This window comes from Corapipo altera, unplaced genomic scaffold, assembly GCF_003945725.1.
Source record: "Corapipo altera isolate COAL_440 unplaced genomic scaffold, ASM394572v1 0, whole genome shotgun sequence".
Taxonomy (NCBI): domain Eukaryota; kingdom Metazoa; phylum Chordata; class Aves; order Passeriformes; family Pipridae; genus Corapipo; species Corapipo altera.
Window position 1 is genome coordinate 42,874,605 of NW_020884872.1, and position 10,756 is coordinate 42,885,360.

Here is a 10,756-nt window from a genome sequence, read left to right on the forward strand (position 1 = left end):
GTGTCAGCTGTCTTGGCTGTGTCCCCTCCCAGCTGTCTGTGCACCCTCAGTCCCTGTTCTGATAGGGCACAGTGAAAAGCAGAGAAAGGTTTTGACATTGTGTAAGCACTGCTCGGCAATAGCTAATAGGTTGCTGTGTTATCAATACTGAATTGGTCACAAATCCAAAACATAGCACCATACAAAGTACTATGAAGAAAATTAATTCTATCCCAGGCAAAACCAGCACAACAGATAACTTCTTTTATTGTGGTCAGGGGAGGAAGGAAATATGCAGTTCTAGTCTGATCCGTCAGTAGCCTCAGTCTTACTGATATCCTTAGCCAAGATGGATAAAGGGCATCAGAAGCACAGCTTCTCACACTTCGGATTTAAGATGCAATTGTTTGCCTTTGGATTGCAGAGAATTAAAAGTTCCACACTTCATCCATGAGGAGAAAAAGGAAAAGCAAATATGATGCAACAGACTATTAGTTGTTGTTTAAGGTTACTATTAACCCTGAGGTGATAATCATGATTCAGAAACCTTTGTAGAAGACAAAATCATAACAAGCTTTCCTTTCAATAATCAGCTAGTAGAACAGAAATATCTTTTATCTATTCTTATAATAATTTTCCTCTTATGTAGTTTCATCAGACACCATGTAGTCTTAGATGATTCACATAACTTTACAGTACAGAAGAGGCAACTCTTTTTCTAGTCTTTTAGTGACTTCCCTTAAAAAATACATTCCTGTTCAGTGTGGGTCTAGTTCACACAAGAAAAACAAGCATTGTCTTACTTTTATTATAAGGCATCATACCAATTATTTCTATCTATCTAAGCTGTATAAAGCCAAAAGGGCTTTGTTAATGTATGCTAGTATATATGCTGTAAAACCACTACTATAAATAGGATATTAATTTCAATGCAAAGAATAAAATAATTGCAATAAATACAGTTGATTCAATTAAATCTTTAGTAGTTTATTTACGTATATTTTTATGAGACCCCATAATTAAAGAATCAGAACCTGATAGTGGGAAGGAATTTAGTGGAGAAATCAATATTTTACATTAAATGTGCTAAAAAAATATTTTGATTGCTTTTTATGCAAAACTCAGAGCAAACAAGATAACTGTGTTCATTCTCCACACTGTATGGCTCACAGCTAAATCCTCTACTAATAAAAGAAAAATACAAGATCTGGTCATTTTTAAAAATCCAGTCTCCAGTCTCTGACTACTTTTCCACTCTTCATTGCCTCAGAAAACATGAAAAAACAAGCAATAATGCATTAGGCATTTCTTTCGCTCTTAAACTCTTGGCAGAAACTGTCATTTTGTTTATATAGATTAAAAGAAGGAAGAGAGCAGATATCTGAGAGTACACTGAATTCATCAGTATGATCAATATAACCTAACTTTTTAGACCAATATTTACTGAAGCTGGAGATGGTCTCTGGTTCAGGAATGGGGCTTGTTGCCCACATACGAAAACATGGTAATCCCAGAGTATGTAGTATCCCCTTCCTTCTTCATTGTCCTTACTCTCACTCATTGCAAAAGTAAACTTGGGAATAGGAATAGATAAAGTAGGGATTATTATGAGGACTATGTTCCTCTATGGTCCTGAAGTCTGTTGAAAGGATTAAGTCAGCTAAAGTTGTGTCAGCTGTCTCAAATTATCAGTTTCTGGATATTTACTACCCTTGTTAAGGCAGAGCTCCATGAGTCATGGAGTTACATGAAAATGTCTTTTAATATATTTTAGCATTGCCTATAGTTGTGGAGAAAATTTGGAAATTTTAACAGCTTAAAACAATAAAAGTAGAATAAAAGGAAACAAAATGCATTAAAATACTTAGAAGAAAATTCAAACCTATTCAAAATCCAATTCTTGACCTGTTAATTCTTGCAATTTATATTCAGTGAAACCTTGTTAAAGCAGCATGAGGGACTGCTTGTTCAAAACACAACAGCAGTGAGATTTTATCCAAAGTGAAGGAGAGCTAGTAGCTGGCTTCAGATGGATGGGTGAAACTGAAACGTTCTGTGCCAAGAACAGTCCAAGAAGACTGTAGGAAAGCAAAGGATATGGTGAGGAAAAATACTATAATACACTCCAGAAAAAGAAACAAGGGATTGAGCACTTTTAAGACAGATGTTCTGAATTACAGACAAAAAAACCTGCTATTTTGCTTCTTACTATACTCACCAAAATTATGAGATGTACTTCTATTAATTGAATAGAAAAAATAAGGTTATTTCAGTATCAGTTTATCTTCCATGTAAAAATAAACACAAACCTGAAGACTCACTAAATACTTAGGTCACAGTGAGAAATTAAGCACAGATAGTACAATGAAAATTGACATGTCAAAGTTTGGAAGAAAAATCATCCAGTTTTCTATAATAAGAAAAAAAAAGATTCACATTGCAAACAAGAATAGATAATTAGGGATTTTTTTATCTTTTAATATGAGAATTGTCATTCTCGACACTGACGATTGCATGATTTACTAGTTGCTAAATCTGCTAGTATGCTAAATAAACTATTCAATCAAATAATTGATATTTACAATTTTAAATACTGATTTAGTTAATTACTGGATTACAAAGACTTTATACAATCTAAGAACACATGTACGGGATATCTTTCAATGGAAAAAAAATTAAAGGAACAAGTAATTCTTGGTGAAAATTGAACCTTTTTAAATAAATAGCCAAATAAAAAGAGAAAGATCACAGTCTGAAAAAGTCGTATGCTTCTGCACATAATGCCATGAGATATTGCCACACACAACCTTAATAAAATATGCTATTTGGCTCTACTTCAGTAGCTGTCCTGTAAGCAAACTACTGATTTGCTTGATTTATCAGAATTGATTTGTTAGAGGAAATGCTCCCAACCAAACTGAAAAATTAACATGCATGTTGTTTTGCTTTCTGTTTCTTATTTCTGTTGCATTTTAATTAAATGTTACTCTTTATTGGGTGCACTGGTTTAAAGGTAAACCAGCAGGGGAAATGAACTCAACTCAAAAGAGAGATTATAAGTCAGAATAACAATTTAATAAAATAATACAATAAGTACGATTATACAGACAAACAATTGGTTTTAACCCACAAAACCAAAATGTATAACCCAGCACCCTGGGGTATGAACAGAGTGGTGTTCTTTGGGCCCCCTGAGTCCAAAGTAAAAGGAGAGGGGAAACCTGTTGGTGAGAGTGCTGTTGCAGTCTGGTCAAGAATGGTGGTTGCAGTCCGGTCGAGAGTGGTAGTCTGCAGTCCTGTTGAGGGTGGCGATCTGCAGTCTTCCTCTGGATCCCACGAGTAGTTGAAAAAGTTCCAAGACTCCAAGATTATATATTCTCCAGTTCAGGCAGGAATGCCCAGTACTTCCCTCAGGACGGGGAGCTCCACAAAGGGTATGAGGCCTATTTCACAGGCCTCTTAACACCTAGTTTATAGCCTGAGGTGTAAATGGTTCATTGTTAACAGTTTCTGGGAAATGGCATGGAAGGCTATAGAATACAGTTTTGGGTTACACCCATACAATGATGAACTGGTCCCAGCTGTTCTAACTAGGACATTGGGTTTTCATGGCCAGGGTTTGGTAGCAAGGGGCTACAGGTTGCTATGAGAAGATGGTAGAAGGTCCCCCCATTGTCTGACACAGTCACTGAGAGCTGGCTCCAAATCAGCAATGGTGGTAGTGCCTCTGGGATAATGTATTTAAGAATGGTGAAAAAAACCCACTGCAATGGCACTCAGAGAGAGGAGGGAGAATATGCAACAGAAACAACCCTGCGGACACCAAAGCCAGTGCAGAAGAATGGGTAGGAGGTGCTTCATGTGCCAGAGCAGAGATTCCTCTGCAGTCTGTGGTGCAGGCACTGTGAGTCAGGCTGTGACCCTGTGGCCTGTGGAGGTCCATGGTGGAGCAGCAGATATCCACTGTCAGCATGTGGAGGACCCCACACCAGAGGAAGTGGATACCTGAAGGAGGTTGTGACTTCATGGGAAGCCTGTACTGGAGCAAGCTCCTGGCAGGAGCCTGTGCTGGAGCGGGTTTGCTAGCAGGACTTGAGCCCCCATGGTGGATCAATGCTGGGAGTAGTCTGTTCCTGAAGGACTGCACCTTGTGGAAGGGACCCACACTGGAGCAGGGGAAGTGTGTGAGGAGTCCTTCCTCTGAAGAGGAAGGAGCAGCAGAAACAACATGTGATGAATTGATTGCAACCCCCATTCTCCATCCCTCTGCATCGCTGGTGAAGTGGGAGGTAGAAAAAATCAAGAATGAAGTTGAGCCCAGGAAGAAAGGAGTTGGGGTGGAAGGTATTTTAAGATTTGGGTTCATTTCTTATTACCCTACTCTGATTTCATTGGTATTAAATTTTACTAATATCCCCAAGTCAATTTTGCCCATGATAAGGACCTCTCCCTGTCCTTATCTCAATCTATGAGCCTTTCCTTATATTTTCTCCTCATAGGAAAGGAATGACAGAATGACTTGGTGGGCACATGGCATCCACATACAATTAACCCACTACATAGTGAAATTTAGATAATTTCATAAGAAGGAATATTCAGGAGTGGTCCATCTATGTCTTTAATTTTAATTACTTTCAACATTTTCTCACAATATTTGCCACTGCTCTTTTCCAAAATGAGAAATGGGCACAGCTGTGGCTAAACACTTCACCACAAATTATTTTGGATACATTATACTTTTTTTATAGATAAACATAAAGATGAATACAATGCAGCAAAAGCAGAAATAAGCAGTTTATCATTGCAAAACTGATGTGCACAGTGACATAATATTCACTGGCTGTATCACTAGCCCTATCTATAAGTCATAAAAAAAATTCTCTATGCTTTGACTCATAGGTACCTAATATTTGGTGCTTCTTAATAACAGCTGTGAACACCAGTAAACATGAAACCCAGGGACTATGGTAGAAATCAAGTTAGGTATTTCTTAGTATCAAAATTAGGGGATTTTGGAGTTTTATTTAATTTCCAAATATACTTTCATTCACAGATATTTTTAGCTGTATTTAGGGTAGAATGAATCCTATTTTACAAATAAAATTGTTTTAATTACTGGTAAAAAGACCCTACAATTGTAACAGATGGGTTCCACTATTTATATACTTTAGCTTCTTTGCCAAAAATGGAAAGAAGTTTGTGCATCAAAAATTTTTTGCCAGTGCATTTAAGATGATATTTCACCTTTTAGTTATATAAATATAAGTTAACAATGTTTGGTTGTATTGGGTCTGGCTGAGCTGGAGTTCATTACCCCATAGTAGCCCTCACAGGGCTGTGCTTTGCACTGGTAGCTAGAAGGGTGCTGATAACACACTGGTGTTTTGGGTACTGCTGAGCACAGCATCAGTACTGTAACATTCCTTCCTCAGTGGAGGGCAAGATCCTGGGAGGGGACACAAGCAGGCCTGCTGACCCAAACTGACCAAAGGGATATTCCAGACCTTATGATGTCAGCTCAGACATAAAAGCTAAGACAAGGAGCAGGAAGGCTTCAATGGCTGCCTGCTGGGAAACCATAATGTGTGCTGAAATCCTGCTTCTCAGGAGTGGCCGACCATCGCTGCTCATGGGAATTAGAGAATAAACTGTGTTATCTTTTGCTTTGCTTTGCTTTGCTTTGCGCACAGAAGCTTTTGATTTGCTTTTGTTTTAATAAATTGCCTTGTCCCGATCCTCAGGTTGTTTCCATCTTACTCTCTCCCCTGTCCATCTGGGGAGCGATAGAGTGGCTGGGTGGGCACCTGGTGTCCAACCAAGGTCAAACCACTACATAAGTGTATTTTATAGCCTTAACTTTAGGGTGTATGTTTAGTATTCACAAAACCAAAACGTACAAAGATGAGATGCAATGGAGAAGTAAGAAAGAAAGATTTAGAATGATAGCAAGCAAAACAAAAAGTCTCAAAGTGCAATTACTATACAATATTTTTGGTGAGTTTAGTAAGAAGACTAAGGTTAAGCCCATAAGACTGACCATCTGCTATTATTAGATCAATTTCATAAGTGTATTCATAAGTGTATTCAAGTCATTTGACAATTTTACCAAAAGTATAACTTTTGGTAGAAGAATGTTTAATCAAAAATAATAATAGGCTGATATGTGAGTTGTAGTTTTGCCCCAGAGTAATCAATTGTTCAATATTCTGTCACTTGACAAAATATCCTTTCTGGTTCCTCCCTACATACTCTTTCAGAAATTTGAACTGGAGGACAGAGTAATCAGTTAATATTTCATGAAGATAGCTAAGAAGGCATAAATTTCTGCAGTGCAAAAGGCATCCCCAATTTTCCCACCACCTGGTAGTGCTCAACATGCCTTTCAAAACCACAGCACAGAGACCCAGCTTTTATTCCATATAGTAACTTCTGAATTGATGACAGATTCTGTTGTGGCAGCTAAAGAGAGGAAAGGTATTACTAACTGAGGAGCTACCAAGCACACTCAACAGGCTGAATAGATGTGCTGGATGTGGAAACAAATCACTTTTGACCAGTGGACTACAGGAAGGCAGGGAACATAGGTGTTTTGGATTTTAGCAATGCTTTTGATGCTCTCACAGAGTTTTGCTGAATAAAATGTCCAGCATACAGCTAGACATGCACACAACATGATGGATGAAAAACTGGCTGAAGGGTCAGGCTCGAAGACTTATGGTAAATGAGGTAACACCTGCCTGGTAGTCAGTCACTAAAGGCATTCCCTAGGACTCAGTTTTAGTGCTCTTCAATGTTTTTAGCAATGACCTGGACACAGGAGTTGAGTGTACACTAATTAAGTTTTCTGATTATGAAATTAGGAGCTATTGATTTCCTCGAGGGTAAAGAAGTCTTTCAGAGAGGTCATGGTAGAATAAACTGCTGGGCAGTGACCTACTATATGAAATCTAACTAGGACAAAAGTCACATTCTGCACCTGGGATGATGTATTCCTGAATGGATGTATAGATTCAGGAAAAAGAGACTAGAGAGAAGTCCTGAAGAAAGAATCTGGGAATTTTGGTTGATAGTAGTCACTACAAGTCTGTAATGTGCCCTGGCAGCCAAAAGGGCAGACTGCATCCTGGGGTACATTAAGCACAATGTTGGTAATTGGTCTAAAAAAGTGACTCTCCCACTGTACTCAGCATGGGTGCAGCCTCACCTCAAGTACTGTGTGCAGTTTTGGGCTCCAGAATATAAGATGGACATAAAAATATCAGAATGTGGTCAAAGGAGAGCAAAAAATAGTGAAATAACTGACTGAAAAAAACCTTCTTGTTTTTCTCCAACCCCCTACAGAGTTAAATTGGGCCTGCTTCTAATCACATAGAAACATCATAAACTAAACATTAGCTGACAAACCTGCTTGACTGCAAGACATGAAGTCTTTAAATATTAACTGAGAAAAAAATATTGATAATACATGGCATAGAATTTGCATTGTATAGTGCTTGTGACTAATATTTTTCCACCTTTTGTAGCAGAAAACCCTGTATGGCTTAAATTTCACATATGCATTCTGGTTGAACATTTCATGACCATTCACATTTGGCAGTGGATTGGTGTCCCACTGGAAATCATACACCCTCTGAATATATTTGCTTGCTTTTTTATGTAGGCACCACCCCACCTCTGAGGACAAACAATTAATTAATTGAGAGCTTGTTAAAAGGACGGGTTTTTAAAGTGCTTCCTCCTATTGTAATTTTTTATAGATTATCAATTTCAGCCTTTTTGACCATCATGGGGTGCACTTCCTTTCTCTTCTCACTTGTCACCAGCAAGTAGCATAGGTGTTGAGAGGTTAAAATGTTCAAACTGTTCTTAAAACAAAATAAAATAAAATAAAGCATCCTTTTAGGCAGACCTTTTGGGGAAATATTTTTTGGCTGCCCTGTTTCTTCATTGCCTGGGGAAAAACCTAATTTCTAAAGCTAGTGATGGACTGCAAGAATTAAAAAAAAAAAAAAGAACTATGATACTGCAATAGATAGATGATCTCAAACCTCTCTGCTATTAACTGGATGTAGAAGAAAATGAAATAGCAACCTAAGAAGACTATTTTTTCAAAGTTATTTATACAGTATATTAAAAAGCAGGAAATTCTTTCTAGAAAAATCTTTTGGAGAAAAAACATGTACTCGTATTAATGTTTGGTACACTGCTCTAGCACATAAATATCCAAGGTGACAAATACTGGAAAAGGATTGCAGTTAATGAAATTATAACATAAAATAACTGTTTCTTTTAATTCCCAATATGTACATGCTTTTATTTATTTTTTTAAAAAATAAAAAATATTGCAGAATCTCATTCTCTTACCAGATGAAGACCCTGTCCTTTTAGGATACTCACAGTAATACCTTCACTGGAGCAATCAGTCAGATGCTGTATCTGATAATATTCATACTCTTCTCCCCTGTCATCGGTCTTCACTGTAAGTGAGTGCTACAGTGGCATCTTCTGGCATAGAGAAGAATTAATTGCCTTCTTTCTATGAAAGAACTTTGCTATTAAAAGGGTAAGTTAAGAAACAAGATTAAAGAACTGAAATAAAAAGCACCTGCTGTTCTTCAATTATCCTGTTTAGAGCAATTGAAACAGCAATGAATGGTGAGAAATTAAAATCCACTTCTTTGGTAAGTGGCCATTTGGACATGAGAGTTTATGTGTAAAGCAACTGCTTGTAGAGCTATTAGTATCCTACATAATGACCTATAATTATGTCAGTTGATATAAGATGACAAATGGTAGTTAATTAGAAAAAGGGAGGAGAAATAAAAAAGACAAAAAAAAAGACAATAGATAGGACTAACTAGAGGAGGAATGAAATTTGATTATTCTCTTTGTGAATTCATATCTAAACACTTTCTTTTACAGTTTATAACTCGCATTTCTTAGAAATTGCTGCACAGTAAAATAAATTAATGTTTATGGATTTGGGGACAATGAGAGTTGCTAATGAACTGAATATTAAATTTGAAATTTTAGTAGAAAACTACTTCATAACTTCATAAAAATATTACTGAGCTCAAAATTTTTAATCATAATCTCTTTAATTATATATTATATTTTCCTTTTCAATGATATATTCTATGTCATTATGCATCACACATCTTGCTCAGTGCATTCAGATAAGAAGCAAATTTAGAGAAGCAGAAGCAGCAACTTTCTCAGTCCACTGACAAGAGCCATAAAGGGACATTGTTGCTGAGCACAGCCCATGAGAAGTTCCCATTTATTTCTAGTGTCTATGGAATTTTTCGTTCTGTTAATACAGTTATTGATCACTGGACCATTTTTCACAAGGTGAAGCTACTGGGATTTTGGTAGTTGGTGACTGTCTCAAAGGATCTAACCCTGAATTCATCAAAATACTTGGCACAGAAATGGAAGGAGCTGAAGTCCTGACTGTATATAAGCAGATCTACAAGCAAACACTTGTTAAATTACTGCAGACAGACATGTAAAAAGAGTAACAGATTTTGCCATCTGACAGGCCAAACCTTCTGCAGTGTGTGTACATGAGGAGACTCTCAGTTGAGCCCACAGGGCTGTCCATAGTGCCAGTTCATGACCAGGACTAGATTAAACAGCAACTGAATAAAATGAGCTGGTTGTTTCCTCAGCCTGTCCTCTTGACATCACTTCCAAAAGTGATTCCCCCTTGATAAAGAGAAATGAGTCCCCTGTGGAATCTGACACACCAGTGCCTGGTGTGCTATTGCATTGGGTTTACGTGCCCCAGCTGTGAGAGATTAAAAATTGAAAGTTATTACTGGCTTGAAACAACTCTGTGTGTGTGGGAGAGGACAGATCAGGTTCTGCAAAGGTGGAATGATGCTCTACCCCCTGCAACAGCCCCATCTCCATGACAGCCTTCAGTGCAGCTGTCAGTCAGTGGGACACAGGGAGCACTGCCCCACACCACATCCCCTGGAGCCCCTAAACCAGCCCAGAATGGCTGGCAGACCGAAAGCCCCACCTGGGGTGGGAGTGGCCACAGGAGTAAAACCAACACAGGAGTAAAACCAACACCATAGCCCTGTTGTCCCTGGATCTGTGGTAGCTGGTTCTGTGCTGAACTGAAGGCGGTAGCTGTAATTCTCTCTATCTCTTTCTTTACTTCTTCTCCTTCTCCTAATGTCCTTTTTTTGATATTTAGGTAACTTAAACCTGAGTGGGTTGAAATTTGCTAAGTCAATGCTTTCTGAAATGCTTTATGTTGATTGAATATTTGTTTTAAATTTTTGCCAAGTTCCCTTATTTTCCAAGGCATGCCAGTAAATGTGTTATTTTGACCTCCTGAAACCATTGCATTTTTCCCGTGCATGGCCTCGAGGTATAAAAGAACCAAAGAACCCTTTAATAAATCTCTTGGGTGGATTTTAGGACCTTACATTTTTCTGGCATAACATGCCTTCGATGAGCTTGTGGGGCGAGCCTGGGGTCCTACACTTGTGCTGGCAGTGGGAGCTGTAGGGGTTGCCTCTGTGAGGAGAGAGTTTTATGCCTTGTTCTGGACTCGGGTATATTCAGTGACATCCAGTGGATCCACCACAGGGCATGGATGAGCCCCATTAGTCAGGACAGTGGTGCTTCTGAAAACGTATTTAGGAAAGGGCAAAATGCTGCCTGGGACTCTGAGGAAGGAGGCGAAAAAAAATGTGAGAGAAACCACCAAGGTGAGAGAGGAAAGAGAGGGAAGAGGTGCTCCAGGCACCAGAGCAGAAAT